This window comes from Capra hircus, chromosome 7, assembly GCF_001704415.2.
Source record: "Capra hircus breed San Clemente chromosome 7, ASM170441v1, whole genome shotgun sequence".
NCBI classification, from domain to species: Eukaryota; Metazoa; Chordata; class Mammalia; order Artiodactyla; family Bovidae; genus Capra; species Capra hircus.
Window position 1 is genome coordinate 30,164,876 of NC_030814.1, and position 15,928 is coordinate 30,180,803.

At 48.8% G+C, this 15,928-nt stretch overlaps 1 protein-coding gene and 1 non-coding gene across 2 annotated transcripts in view; one reads left to right on the forward strand and one right to left on the reverse strand.

The window, feature by feature from the left end:
- WWC1 (WW and C2 domain containing 1) overlaps positions 1 to 15,928 on the reverse strand; it is a 155,484-nt gene that overhangs the window by 89,500 nt on the left and 50,056 nt on the right. The window lies entirely within an intron of this gene.
- Positions 15,320 to 15,391, forward strand: TRNAC-ACA. The gene has a single exon. It is a non-coding gene; the product is annotated as a tRNA-Cys (tRNA).

A 15,928-nucleotide genomic window follows, 5' to 3' on the forward strand; every position in this document is an offset into this window, starting at 1 on the left:
TTTCTGTGAGGCAGATAGAGCCACCCTTATTTGACTACCAGGAAACTGATGTTTCAGTGTCATGTAATAATAATACAAGCTAGATCTCCCTGAGTGTTTACAAAGTACAGACACAGTTCAGGATCGCACACACAGACTCTGTCTCAGTGATTCTAAGCTGCACATTTTAAAATACATTTTAGCATCTCTGAGACTGGGATGTGTGTGAGCACTGCGGACATCTTTCAACAGTGTCAACCAGGCTGCGGTCCTGATGGAGCTGTCACTGCCCATGTGTGCACAGACATCAAAGGTGTCACGGGTCTGGGATGAAATCCCAGAGACAATAGTGGAGCACTTTTAACCCCTAGGAACCACATGGTTGTGGGGAAGGGTGGAGGAGGCAGTGAACAGACATGTTTAGCAACATTCCCAAAGCAGGCGTGCAAGGGAGGCTCCCTCTGCATAGTTGCCTTGCTGGCCACAGAGCCCAGCACCAGAGCCTTTGAGCTGCTCTGTGGGTCCTTTAACAAGGCTGCATCACCAACGCTCAAGGGCATCGAGGACAAGGATATCAGAAGCATAGACATCAATAATTCTGAGTTAAAAAATGACTCCAAAGAATTTGATTCAAAGTGAGAAAATGGATTAGGAACACTCGAGTTTTACCTTTTTTTAGGGATTCCTTTTTATTTTTGTATGAAAAAAGCAGTATGTGAGTTTTAAAAAAATCTGAAAGATTTGAGAAGTATGAGATAAACATTCTAGTTAATTTTAAAACATTGGGCCATAATTTAAATGGCAGCATTTTTCCTTTCTTCACTAAGATAAAATAATGGTACATCTTAAAATCAGTGCTAAGTTGATTAGTGTTAATAACCCCACGCTGGAAACAGTCCAAATGTCCATCGAGAGGGGAATGGATACATAGATCAGTACACGTGTACATTGGAATGTTACTCAGTAATACAAAGGAACAAACTATTAGCACAAACAATAACACAGATGAATCTCAGAAACATATTGGGCAAAAGAAACCAGCAGGGGAGAGAGACTATTCTGTACCATTCCATGTACGTAAAATTTTGGAAAACACAAACCAACCTATAAGGACAGAAAGCAGATCAGTAGTTACCTGGGGATGGGTAGAGGGAGAGAGGGGTTAAAGGCACAAAGAAAGTTTTGGGGGTGATGGGAATAGTTGTTATATTGATTATGAAAACAGGCTCATGGATGTATGTGTGCCTGTCATAAGTCATCAAATTACACTCTTTAAATACATACAAGTTGGTGTGCTTTAATAATTCCTCAACACTGTTGTAAGAAAAAAAAATACAAGAAAATCCCATATTTGATGTTTTGATGCTACATATTATCTTATTTAAAATAATCTAAATACTATTATTAGCTCCATTTTACAGATGTGGAAACTGAGGCATAGGGAGGCAAGCTGGTACATGCTGGGACACTCAGTTTGTCAAGGGGCAAATCTAACTGGCTTCAAGTCTCAGCTCTGCCACTGAGTGACTGTGGCTAAGTCCCTTCCTCACTCCATTCCCATCATGAGGTGATGACACAGTGATTGATCACTAAGGGACCTTTCAGTACTGGGTTTCTAACACTGTGACCTGAGGACTTGTCCAAGGTCACACAGCCACAGAGGAATGGTTCTTCCTGACACCCAGGTTTTCTGACTCTCCTCGATCCCCTGGTTCATATGTACTTGTTCTCTGAACACTCCTTCTGACACCCCCTTGTTGTATACAGCAGTGATTCTCAGCCTTGAGCTGCAACACAATCCCCTGGAGAGTGAGGGCTTGTTAACTCACACAGAGCTTCATAGAGAGCTGTGACCCACAGTTTCTGAATCTGGGACGCACTGAAAATCTGCATTCCCAACTTGCTCCCAGGGGATAACGATGCTTCTGGTCCCAGCACCCTACTCAGGACCCACTAGTGTACAACATCCCCTATCTCATAATTTCAGAAACTTTATTCTTCACTTTTTTAGTGAATTTTTATTGGTGTATAATGGCTCAGTGGTAATGAATCTGCCTGGCGATGCAGGAGCCACAGGAGACATGGGTTTGATCCCTGGGTTGGGAAGATCTCCTAGAGGAGGAAATGGCAACCCACTCCAGTATTCTTGCCTGGAGAAGCCCATGGACAGAGGAGCCTGGTGGGCTACAGTCCATGGGGTCACAAAGTCAGACATGACTGACTGAGCAAAATGCACATAGTTGCTTTACAATCTTGGGTTAGATAGCAAAGTGAATCAGTCATATGTATACATATGACCCCTCTTTTTTTAAACTTCCTTCCCACTGAGGTCACCAGAGCACTACCTAGAGTTTTCTGTGCTGTATACATAGCAGTGTACACACGCCAATCGCAGTCTCCCAATTCCCTTCTCATTCCCCTAGGACCACCAGCAGAGGCCCTTTCAAAGCTGAGCCATGCCTTTCACACTGAAGGAATTGTGCCAGAGCCCCGCAGAGGACGCGGCATTGCACCCGCTACTACTCTATGGGCTGTAGAAGCAGGGCAGGCCCAGGTTATTTATGCAAGCAGGCAGGGCCTTCCTAATACCTTCCCTAGATGCTGCGGCTGGGGAAGCACATGGCAGCATAGCCGGGCCACGTCTAAGGATCTCAGAACCTGCAGATGCCCAAGCGTTTGCTGACTGCATCACAGTGGCTGGCGGACCCAGCCCAGAAGCTTGCCTCACCTGTCCACCTGACTGCTATTTCTTTATTCTCCAAGACCGCAGAGGCCTACGGTGGCTGATTACAAAGGAGCTCTGCACGGGAGTTGAAGAGAAAATGGTTTTCACCTCTGAAAAGTACAACTGGAAGGGTTTATGTTTTCCTCCCAGCGTTTCCTTCTAAAGAAGAAAATAAACCCTTGTTCCCTGCAGGGAAGCCCTACCTGCGAGTCAGCGTTCAACACCAGAGGAGGAAGGCGCCTTCAGAGCTGAAGGCGGCTGAATTAAAGTCAGCAGCGAAACAAATAAGCAATTAAAATAGCTATTTTGGGACGCCTTGGAAAGCAGCAGATATAATATGAATTATTCATTCAGGCTGCCAGGATGACTTCGGGGCACTGTCCTCTGTGCTACGGTTCTCTTGCTCTTGTTCATTCAGCTGTTCAAGCACAGAGAGGGGACACAATACCCTGCCCTGCGACATGGGCGCCGAGCAAGTGTGTGCGCATGTGTGTGCATGCACGCACACACACGCACACACACACACACGTACACACACGCGTGTCCTCCACAAGGAGGCCAGGTGGCTACTCCAGATGGTGAGCCACATGGAAAAGAAACCCACAGGTTGGCAGACACCTTCAGCTCCCGTGCCAGGGGAGAATATATGAATTTCCAATTGGCCCAAGAGGGGTGGGTGGGTGTGGGTGTGTGTGTGTGTGGGTGTGTGTGTGTGTGGGTGTGTGTGTGGGTGTGTGTGTGTGTGTGGTCACACAAGCACATATGGCATGGGGAGTGAGTTACAGGCGATCACCTGTGCAGAGCAAGAGAGAATGCATACAGTGTTTCTAATACTTCACAAGCTTCCCAGCTGCTCTGGGGTTGATTTGGGGACTCAGGAGACAATGGGTGGGATCTGGACAATTAGTTGTGCATCACTCTGAGCCCACCCAAGGTCTGGACATAAAGAAGGAGTCCCCCAGGCTTGGTGCAAGGGCTCTATCTGGGCTCTGAAGCCATCAGCCCCCTCCTGCTGCCTGATCATAGAAGTAGTGCTGTGATCTCATACCTTATACCCATGCAGGAGACCTTGAACAAGTCCCTTCCCCTCTGTGGGCCTCAGCTTCTCCATCAATGAAAGCAGGGATATGAGCTCCATCTTAACTGATCCTTCCAGGTTTGACATTTCATGGTACCATTTTGTCCCCAAAATCTAGCATCGCAGAGATGATTTGCATGCTCCTGTTTTGACCCTTTAGCAAGTCAAAGCTTTTAAAGAATACTAACACACAGTACTTTACACGAGCTACTTGTCATTCAATTCTGATAGCAGTCCAGTTAAGTGGTTCCCATGATGATCTCCCATGGTACACATGAGTACATGGAGCCTTAGAGAGAGATGTTAAGAGAATGACTGAGAATTTGGATTCAGGACTTAACTATGACTCAGAAAGTGAGTGGAGATAGTGACTCTATGTAACTGGGAGGACAGAAGGGGAGTTTTTAAAACACCATGGAATTGAAAACTACCCTCTATAGCTTTAAACTATAAAGTCTAGTAAGAAGGGAAAATTAGGGGGCTATTTTCGCCCTGGCTACAAATATTAGGAATGGCTATTAGGAATGCTGTGGGTGAGGCTATGCAAGAGGGGGTGGTTGTCTGGGGAAGATAAAGAGAACAAGTTTTCAGTCAAAGTTTTTAGACAAACCGCTAAACGTTTAGACAACCCAGGAGCAGAAGTCACAGCTGACAAAGGACAGGAGCAGTCAGAAGCGCCCAGTTTCTAAAAGACAAGGGGTCTCTTAAAAACTTACAAATAACCCGCTGTCTTAAAGACAAATGCACAAATGCTCCAGTGACCAGCTGCTGTTCTGACCCGACCCAGGTGGGAAGATTTACACTCAAAGATGTTCAAGGCAACATTAGTCACCATAGGAGGGAAAAAAGGCGCACAGCCTCAACGTCTGTAGGGAATGAACAGGTAGAAAATGTCGGTTACAATCATTCAAGTAGTTGTTTGAAATGTATGCTCAGGAAGCATTTTGAATGATAAAAGGGAGAAGGCTTACAGTACAGAATTGAAAAGAAATTAAAAGCAGGATACAAACTGTGCATGCAGCATAATCTTACCTGCCTGAACCTAAAAAGGAAAATGACCATAAGGAAAAACGCCAAGATGTTGACAGTGTTTGTCTTTCACTGGTGGGGATGGGGTTTGGGTTGGTTGGTTTGTTCATTTGTTTTTGCTGCTTTCATAACCAGTGATAAGGCAAAACCCCCCAAACCACCAAGTATATTTTTCAGCCCCGCTATCCAGAACCTTTTACTCCCTCTTTATAAAATAAGTCATTTGAAAATGAATCCTAATTTTCCTCTTATAGAGAAGTTCAGAGTATAGGAAAGCACTAAAATAGTGAATGAAGACAAGCCTAAACGGTAGTTTTGTGATTCCTGTGTAGAAGCGGGGTCACTTCTCTGCACTCCCAATGCAGGGGCCCTGGTTCAACCCCTGGTCAGGGAACTAGATCCCACATGCCATAACTCAGACCCGGCACAGTCAAACAAATATTTTTTGAAAAGAAAAAGTGGGGCCATAAAGCAGCATGGAAGCCAATGAGTCACCCCAGCACAGCCCTGGTCCATCTGCCAGGGGAGAAACAGAGGCTGCCTCCTGGGTCTCCTCTCTAAAGCTGGAGACCCCAGAAGGGACCAGCCTGGGAGCTCATCTAGAGACTGATGGGAAAGGCCCTGAGGATATGGGAAAATCATTACTAGATACTCTCCCTGCCAACACCTGGGTATGAAGAACCTTGGAAAAAAAACGAACCATTACCAATCACCCCAAAGAAAGTTTCGCTGGAGGAAGGCTCCTGCTGGTAAGTCGTTTCAGTCGTGTCCGACTCTGTGCGACCCCATAGACAGCAGCCCACCAGGCTCCCTTGTCCCTGGGATTCTCCAGGCAAGAACACTGGAGTGGCTTGCCGTTTCCTAGTAGAGGATAATAAACAGGGGGCAGCTTGGAATATTTTGTGTGTTAAATAGAAAGTTGATAGAGATCAGGCCACAACCTGTGAGAAGACCATGGTTAGAATACTCAGCAGCAGGGGCTGCTAAAACAACCCTCACCCCAGTCTCTCTGCCCCGAGAACGTTCTGGCCGAGGAAAAGATGGTAGCAGCTTCTTGCTGCTGCTGGTAAGGACACAACTCCCAGATCACCCAGTGCAAACTGCACGCTATTTCATGTGATCCGTGCCTTTGTCATCGTTGTTCCTTCTGCCCAGAGCACTCCTTCCTTCCACCCTCTTTCCCTCCCTTCCCCACTGCCCCCTCCTTTTCAAACAATATATGTACTTCTTTGTCTGTTTATATATCCACCACTTCCAGAAGTTTCATGAGGATCTGAGCGGTGTCTTACTCATCGCCGTAACCTCAGCATCTTACATGAGTAGACACTGAGGGAATGTTCACTGAATGAATAAATGTACTTACAAAAGAGCAAGAAGAGAGAAATGGTTCCTGGGAATTCCCCGCAGGGTTCAGAGTGAGGTTCGCCAGGTTCCAAGTCAGGCTTGACTCAACAAAAGAATTTGTGAGCTGGTCCTCAGAGTGCCTTTGCATTCTTGACCCTATTTGATTCTCAAATAACCATCACAAAACCAGCATCGTTATTGTCTTGACTATTCCTCCATTTTACGAAGGAGCAAACCATCACTCAGAGCTGCTCCTCAGCCGACAAGGCTCCCAAGACCCTGGTTTGTGCCGGGACTGGACCTGGCCCACCGCTCAGTCCCCTCCACCCTGAACTGTTGCGATAGCTCCGTCCGCTCGTTCCCAGCTGGTAGCTGGAGACGTGTGGCAACGGGCAATTCTTCTCCCGGGCCGTGGATTACCCCCTGGGTAGCGGAGGGGGGCTTGCCTCCTACTCCCTGCCACTCTCGCTAGCGTAATCATCACCATGCAGAAGCAGAATTGCCCCTGACACGTGCAGGCCTTGGAGGGCTCTGCTCAGAAGTCCTGGGAGGAGGAGGTGACCCTCGGGGGCGGAAACAACCCTTGGGGATTATCTCTGAGGACCGGTTGTTCAGGAGCCTCTGCTGACTCCATCACCACACAAGCTCCCCAGGTCAGAGCGGGGTGGGGGGGGCGGTGGGTGGGTGAGGGGCGGAGCGGGGGGTGGCCTGGGAATGTTTCCATCAGCTGACTTAGAAGACCCTTGCCTGATACTCAAGCACTTCAACTACTTTTCCACAGACATCAACACAGAGTGGCCCAGAGCCTTAATTAGGTCAGGGGAGCGGGCAAGGGTTTGGGGACCCCCGAGGCTTGGGTCCCCACTTATGAGATCTCGTGCCAGATTCTTCACCTCTGCAGGCTGCACACAGCTGGCTCCCCACCATTCTGCACAGAACAGGGCTCATGAAGTATGCACTCTATCGCTTCTCTCTACTTTTTCTCCTGAGTGAAGCCTTCCAAGAAATATGCTTTTTAAGCTATTTAACAAGTCTGGTCAGTAGAAATCATGCGGCAAGATTTCATGGTGGAAAAAGAACATATTTGGGTCTAGTATCAGTGGAAGAGGGCTTCCCTGGTGGCTCAGATGAGAAACAATCTGCCTGCAATGTGGGAGGCCTGGGTTCAATCCCTGGCTCGGGAAGATTCCCTGGAGGAGGGCGTGGCGACCCACTCCAGTATTCTTGCCTGGAGAATCCCATGGACAGAGGAGCCTGGCAGGGTCTCAAAGAGGTGGGTACAACTGAAGTGTCTTAACACGCATGCACACATGTACCAGTGGAAGAACCAGGCTCCTTCCCTTCCGGCTCACTCTCCATGTCTTACACGGATGGGGACACTCATCCTTGAGTTTTGAGCTTTTCGCAGTCCATGATCTAGTAGTCCATGACCACAATCCTTCAGCAGCTGGATTTCCGAAAGTCCCCAGATGGTGCCCGCTTGTTCTCTTCGGGGTCTCCAAGGAAACCATCACCTTCTTGCTGTCCCTCTTTCGTCTGGCCCTTAGCTCCCCACCCACCCCCTCTGCCCTTCCTACACTGCAGTCCCCATTCCTCACTCCTCCAGCTTTGGCTTCCTCAGTTCTTCTACTGCCTCCTTCCTGCTCACCCTTCACCCCATAGAAAACTCCAAAGAAGTCCAACCTTGTCCGTCTACTGCTTCAATCCCTAGAAAGTCTGGCCACCCAAACTAGAAAGAAACCCTAACTTTGGCTGTGGCCCAGCCCCCTGCCTATCTCTCCAGCCTTATTCAGTTCTCGGAACTCAACAGCCTAATTCCCACCCCTCAGCCTCGGCTCACGCAGCGCCCTCTGCCCAGGATGCCACTGCCCGTCCCTGTCCACAGTCTGTCCACCGTTTGCACGGCTGTTGCCTTCTGTCCATCAGCTCTCAGCCACAACACCATCTCTAAGACACCTTCCCAGGCAGCCTTATTGACTATCTGTCTGTCTGTCCCACTCCCACGGAGCCAGTCTGTGCTCACCACTGGCTCCCTAAGGTGGAGCAGAGAGTTAGCTGATGGCCCTATTGTCTGCTGAATGAATGAGACAGAGGACTTGTGAGTACCCCTTTCTCCCCAAGGGGAAAGGTTTCGAGTTTATTTTTTTGTCTTTGTTTTCCTTTTCCCTCCCTCCAGAGGCACAGTCCCTGAGCCCAACACTTATCAAGCCAGCACCCGGACTCCTGCAGAGTCCAGGGCCTCCAAGCACAAGGCCCCACTCCAGGGTGCCAGAGGTTTACCCATGAACCTCAATGCCCTTCGCACAGCCCATAGCAAACTGGAAATTGCCCAAGAACAGGCCCTGAGAACCCTCTCTGAGAAGGCTTTGAACTGACAGGGCCAGAACAGTGTAGGAGGGAGAAACTCGCTGATGGAGGGGATGACATGGGCCTCTGGAAACATCTCTCTGTGGACTGGCAGAAGTCAGATCCTTGAACTGGGTCCATGATGAATACCTGAGGGTCCTATAGACTTCAGGAATTGTGGCTTATTTCTGTACCTACTGCTCATGTTGGGCACACCCTGGGCTCTCACAGGATGGAGGAAAGAATGTGTGTGTGTTTTTTTTTAAAGTAGGGCTTCCCAGGTGGTGCAGTGGTAAAGAATTCACCTGTCAGTGCAAGAGACACAAGAGACGTGGGTTTGATCCCTGGGTTGGGAAGATACCCTGGCGTAGGAAATGGCAACCAACTCTAGCCTTCTTGCCTAGAAAATTCCATGGACAGAGGAACCTGGCGGGCTATAGTCTGTGTGCATACTACTTTGCTTCAGTCCTGCCCAACTCTTTGCAACCCCATGGACTGAAGCTCACCAGGCTCTTCTGTCCATGGGATTCTCCAGGCAAGGACACTGGAGCAGGTTGCCATTTCCTTCTCCAGGGGATCTTTCTGACCCAAGGATCGAACCCATGTCTCTTATGTCTCCTGCACGGGCACGCAGGTTCTTTACCACTATTGCCACCTGGGGCTATAATCAATGGGGTTGCAAAGAGTCTGACACGACAGAGTAACTGAGTGCACAAGCTAAAATATATTTCAGGAATTTATTGAATAGTTGAAATGCTACTTTTCCCTAGAGAACAAGCAAACCAATGTAAAAGGATTCAACAATGAACCCTGACTTACGTCTCCTCGACGGTGAAGGTGAAGCCGCTCAGTCGTGTCTGACTCTTTGCTACCCCGTGGACTGTAGCCTACTAGGCTTCTCTGTTCATGGGATTCTCCAGGCAAGAATACTGGAGTGGGTTACCATTTCCTTCTCCAGGGGATCTTCCCGATCCAGGGATTGAACCCGGGTCTCCTGCATTGGAGGCAGACGCTTTAACCTCTGAGCCACCAGGGAAGCTGGTGGTATTGATATTGAAAAAACAGAAGAAAACACATTAGCCTTTGGAGGAGCCTGAACTAATGTGTGTAAAATACCTTTTACACAGTTATTATGTGCCCAGCACTGAATACTGTATATGACCTTACGTGTATGTTGTGCTAAGTCGCTTCAGTCATGTCCAACTCTTTGTGACCCCATGGGCTATAGCCCCCTGGGCTCCTCTGTCCATGGGATTCTCTAGACAAGAATACTGGAGTGAGTTGCCATGCCCTCCTCCAGGGATATGAACTTACAGCCAGCTGGAAATAAACACAAATGTTCATTCAAGCACAATAATATATATGAAGGCATGAAAACAACGAAGACATTGTTTAAAATGAAACTTTCATGAAAGGGGCCACAGGATTCAAAGAAAGAAGAGCCCCTCAGGCTGGCAGCTCCAAGGAGGTTCCCAAAAGGAAGCAGGAAGTAGCCTGGGTCCTGAAGGGCAGCACTTGGAGTAGGCACAAGTAAATAACAGAGTAGATCTTCAGCCTTCACAATGAGACAGGCAGCGCAGCAGAGGAAACAAAGGCTGGCCCGAGGGCACACAGCTAAGGAGGAACAGCCCCCAGGCCAGGAGGCTTCTGTAGGGGAGGTGCAGCAGCCCTAATTCTTTGGGCTGGAAAGATGGAGCAAAGTCAGAGCAGGGTGATGCCAAGAACAAGGCTGTCGCATGTTTGCACATCAATAGCATCTTGTCTCTTTACTTAAGGAGTTCACCTGCAAAGGGCAAGACCTACCTTAGGGTCTGGAAGAAAATTCTAGAAGGAAGAGCCAGGTTGGTCACGGGGCTGCTCTAGGGAAGCCCAGGGAGGAGGAGGAAAGGCAGGTGAGGGAGGCGAGTATTCCCGCAGAGGTGTGCCTGGGGTGCCCCAGGGGTGAGAGGCCGCTCAGAGGGGGCTGCCCTGAGCCCTCTAGAAGGGCCCAAAACACTCGGAAGGGTTTCCACGTGGGAGCGAGGCTGCTGACAGAATGGATGGGGCGTGGCTGTCAGAGCCCACAGGCCTGGATTCAAGTGTAAGTTAACTCACTGATCCGCTGGTAAGTCAGTCACCTCCATCATAATAACAACAACAGTTCTCATTAATACAGCATAACTGTCTGGCAGGTGTTGACCTATGAGTTCCAAGTGCGAACTCAGTTTAATTCTCCCAGCAATCCAGTGAGAAGATACTATTTGGTGTCATTAAGGATTATTGTCTGTATTTTAGATGGAAGTTGAGGCATGAAGACCTAGAGTCAGTTACTTGAGGTTCTACAGCAGGAAAGCAGCAGAGCTGAACCCGGGCCGTTCATAACACCAATGAGTAAATCAGGGAGTAAAAATATGAATACCTTGCAAAGTTATTTTGCCAATCAGAAAAAAAAAAAATCTGGAAGACTCAGGAATCAAGCTGGAGCTCAATGAGTGATACTTAAGCAATCACCAGATAAACCCAAAACCCAGGTAAGGCCTGGTCAAAGAAAATATCTGCCAAGGGATACAGTGTGGTTCTCTGAAATAAATGTTATTTTAGTGGCTGGGAGAATATCCCATTTGTCAGATGATGAAACTGAGGCTCAAGGAGGTTATCTTGCTTAGGGTCCCAGAGTCAGGAAGCAATAGGAATGGGAGGCCAACTGTGTCTCCACTGTCAGTGCATCTGGAATGTTATTTTTCAAGCTGTGTTGGGTAATGTTTATTGAGTGCTTGCCTGTGCCAGACCGTGTGCTCAGCGCTTTGTGAGCATTGTCTCATTCTACGTTGCCAGCTAGCCTCCGAGGTGGGTACTCGGATGACCCCAATGCACGGGACAGAGGGGCCCTGGGAAGCCACAGCTGCGGGGTCTGAACCCACAGGGGCTCCTGTAGCTACACCAGCGGCCCCTCCAGAACGCCTGGGCAGAGCACGTGCACCAGCGGCCCCTCCAGAACGCCTGGGCAGAGCACATGGAGCAAGCCCGGGTGTCCTGGGGAGAGCATGCAGGGAAAGAGCAAGTCACTGGGCAGACACCCTGGTCTCAGCTGAGGGGAGAGCTGATAAACAGCACCGTTAGGATCAGGACAAACGCAGACAGGACACACGACCGGCCAGGTGGCACCGGGCGCAGGCATAGCACGCCTGTGGGTGGGCCTCCGTGCTGCTCTCCAGCCCCTGCCCCCCACCCCCCCCCCAACGTGATGTCCTGCCCCCTTCTCTGGGGGTCAGAATCCTCCCCAGACTCCTGGGGGCACACCCTCTTCTCAGCTCCCACAGCACTTCACCTGAACCCCTCCTTCTGTCATGCCCTGCCTTGGAGCACTTTGCTTTGTACCTGCCCTCTCTCCCACTAGACTGGAATTTGCTTCAGGGCAAAGTTTGCATTGGATTCCCTTCTGAATTCCACCAGTATTTCACTTTTCCCATGTGAATACGATGCTCTTCGGTGGCACACAGGACAGTGTTATGTGGCATACACAAAAGGCAGGACTAGGCAACAGCTCTTTCAGTGAGAAGGTGAACTCCTTCTCAATCTTCTTTCAGTTTTCCAGAACTGATCTAGAATAGAGCCTCAAAGAGCTACCATATGGCTCAGCAATCCCCTTCCAGGGCATATACTCTGAGAAAACCACAATTCAAAAAGATACATGCATCCCAATGTTCACTGCAGCACTACTGACAATAAACAGGACATGGAAGTGACCTAAATGTCCATTGTCAGAGGAATGGATAAAGACAATGGAATATTATTCAGCCATAAAAAAGAAAAAAAAACAGTGTCATTTGCAGAGACATGGATGGACCTAGAGACTGTCACACAAAGTGAAGTAAGTCAGAAAGAAAAACAAGTATCATATAGCATCACTTACATGTGCACTCTAGAAAAATGGTACAGAGGAACTAATTTGCAGAGAGCAAACTTACAGACACCAAGGGCGGGGGTGGGGGGATGAACTGGGAGATTGGGATTGACATATATATACTACTATGTATAAAGCAGATAACTAATGGGAACCTACTGTATAGCTCAGGAAACTCTATTCAGTGCTTGGTGGTAACCTAAATGGGAAGGAAATCTAAAAAAGAGGAGATATTCATATATGTATAGTTGATTCACTTTGCTGTACAGTAGAAAGTAACACAATATTGTAAAGCAACTATACTCCAAAAAAAATTTTAAAAGATAGAGTCTCAGTCTGGTGATACAGTGTCTTTAACAACTCCAATACCTGGCAAGCTTCCCTTTTAAGAAAAAGAGATCAGATACAGGTTCAAATCTATCAGCTAGGGACTGATAACATAATTTTGCTTCTATTGGCTTTTGCCAACAATTGAGAAGTGGGAAACTGCGGAGAGAGCACACCTATGTCTGAACGGCAAACTAGAAAGACAGCAGGCTCATGACTGTAGTTTGAGAAACCCCGAATTAACTTGGTGCCTGAGATGTCTTAGATGTTAACAAACATGTGTTGAGCAAATAGTTGAGAAATCCGACGGGCAGAAGAATGAGTGAATGGATGAGTGAATGATCATAATGACAGGCTCTCCTCTACTTCCCTACCTCCTGTTCTGTCCTTGGCCAGAGAGGATTCGTCTTTGAGTGGATGAGAGGAGAGCATTTGCTGGAAAGGAGGTATCAGGGGACGTGGGAAAGTCAGTCCAGAAGAGAACTCTCAGCTTCTGTCCAGGTGCCCATCTTCATGTAGGCAGCCTTCTTATGGACCAGGCCCTGGGGACCCCCAGGGGAAGGCATGGAGGACAGTTGGAGCTTTACCACCAGGCACCCATTTCTGCCTTTTTAGTGGATGTATTGCAAATTTCCTGGGGAAATCACCTCTCTAGGATTCTTAGTCCATGTACTTTGTTGGGGAGTTGATTTCAGCCGAGCTCTAGAGATAGACATTTGATGTGGGCCTGACCGAACCCCATTCTATGCCCCTGAATGTTGACTCCTGGTTCAGAGGCAGGCAAGTGACCCTTCTTTATGAGCCAGTATGATTAGATCCCAGGACTTCTGTCTGAGCCATGAAGGAAGAAGATTCTTTTTGTACTTGTCTTGAATCCTAGAAGCCTGTCATGTGGAAACTGACAAGGAAGTCAAGAGGGTAGCAAGTGCAGTCAGGAGACAGACAGAACCCAAGACCTGAGGGCAGTACCGGAGCCTTGGAGCTGACAGCCTCTCCTCCTGGACCTTCCCAGTACATCCCCAATCCACCCCTATAGTATTTAATGTCCAGCGTGGCTGAGGGCCACCACCTCCTGGAAGATCGACCTGGAGAAGCAGGTATTTAGCAGCACAGGTGAAGAGCTGACACTTGGAGGGGCTTGCAAGATGGGGCCTGTGTCCTTTCTGCAGGTTAAATGTTGACTACTGCTTTGAGGAAGCAAAGGCACTAGGGAGGATGCTTCTGGTCACCGAGTTAGGGCTGGTGGAGCTCCTCGTCCAGACCAACTCTTCCGAAAGCAGGAGGGTTTGGAAGAGCCTGGCCCAGCGGGTAGGAGGTTGTCAACCCCACTCCCTGCTCTGCCTTCTGTCTGCAAACAGAAGCAAAGGACAGAAGAGCCAGTTAAATCCGGCGGCGGTCACACTCCTTGAGCTACAGGCCTGTGCTGGGGGCAAGGCTGCTTGGCAGAGTGGAATGGGAGGCAGCAAGCTTTTACAGAGAAGAGGAAAAGGGGGTCTTTGAGCTTCATGTTGGAAAACATTTAAAACCAAAGCAAACAAAACGAAAATAATATCCTCCCTAGGGACTTCCCTGGTGGTCCAGTGGCTAAGATTCTGCCCGCCCAATGCAGGAGGCCCAGGTTAGATCTCTGGTCAGGGAACTGGATCCCACATGCCACAGCTAAACTAAGACCTGGTGCAGCCAAATACATATTTTTTTTAAAAAAAGCAAAACACCTCCCCAGTTTTGTAAGGTAGGAGATGCTGTATTCAGAAGGAGCGGTCAGGAGGCTGGCTCAGAAACAGGTGTGCATGGGAAGACCTGAGCAGGGGTGCCAGAAACCCAGGCGGCTAAGGCACCTGCCCTCTGTGAGTGAATGAATGACTCTGCAGGGCCCTGTGACAGTCACGGGGCCTCAGGAGCAAAAGGGCTTTCAGAAAGCATCATGTCCGGGCCTCCCACTGTGGAGAAGGGGAAAACGACAGAGGGAGTGAAAGTGACTTGGCTATGGTCACTCGATGGTAGAGCTGAGAGGAGGAGCCAGCTCACTGCTCCCGTCACCAGTCCTAGAACTCAGGGCTTGTCTGTTAGCCTCTCCATACCTCAGTTGTCTCTGTAAAATGGGAATAACAGTAGTCCCCCTTCATGGGGGGACTGGGAGGCTCACAGGACACAGAGTATATAATACTGGGCAGTCGCTCAGTCATGTCTGACTCTTTGCAACCCCACAGACTGCAGCACGCCAGGCTTCCCTGTCCTTCACCATCTCTTGGAGTTTGCTCAAACTCATGTCCACTGAGTCGATAATGCCATCCAACCATCTCATCCTCTGTTGCCCCCTTCTTACCCTGCCTTCAATCTTTCCCAGCAGCAGGGTCTTTTCCAGTGAGTCAGCTCTTTGCATCAGGTGGCCAAAGTATTGAAGCCTTAGCTTCAGCATCAGTCCTTCCAATAAATATTCAGGATTGATTTCCTTTAGGATTGACTGGTTTGATCTCTTTGCTGTCCAAGGGACTCTCAAGGGTCTTCTCCAGCACCACAGTTTGAAAACATCAATTCTTCAGCGTTCAGCCTTCTTTATGGTCCAACTCTCACATTTATACATGACTACTGGAAAAACCACAGGGCTTCCCTGATAGCTCAGACGGTAAAGCGTCTGCCTACAATGCAGGAGACCCAGGTTCGATTCCTGGGTCGGGAAGATCCCCTGGAGAAGGAAAATGGCAATCCACTCCAGCACTCTTGCCTGGAAAATCCCATGGACAGAGGAGCCTGATAGGCTACAGTCCATGGGGTCACAGAGTCGGACACGACTGACTGACTTCACTTTCACTGGAAAAATCATAGCTTTGACTATACGACCTTTGTTGGCAAAGTGATGTTTCTGCTTTTCAATACACTGTCTGGGTTTGTCATACTGGTCATTAGGTCTGGCATATGGAAAGCAGTTGAGGCACATTAGCTATTAGAATTTTCAGACTACTCAGGAACCTTCCACCAGGAAAGAAATTCCTTCCCACATCCCCAAGCAAAGAATCCAAACTGAAGTTTGGGGACTAGTCACCTCCAGCCCCTCTCCCAACCAGATTCCTCCCAGGCCACCTTCAGGAAGGGCCCTTTCCCGAGTGGGTCAGTTCTGTCTTTGTGTTTCCCAAGTGGACCCTAACCAGGCAATTCCTCCTCCATCCTCCCAGCGCCCAGCTCTCCAGGGGGAGCCTCTGCTGCTTCCTCCTTGGAG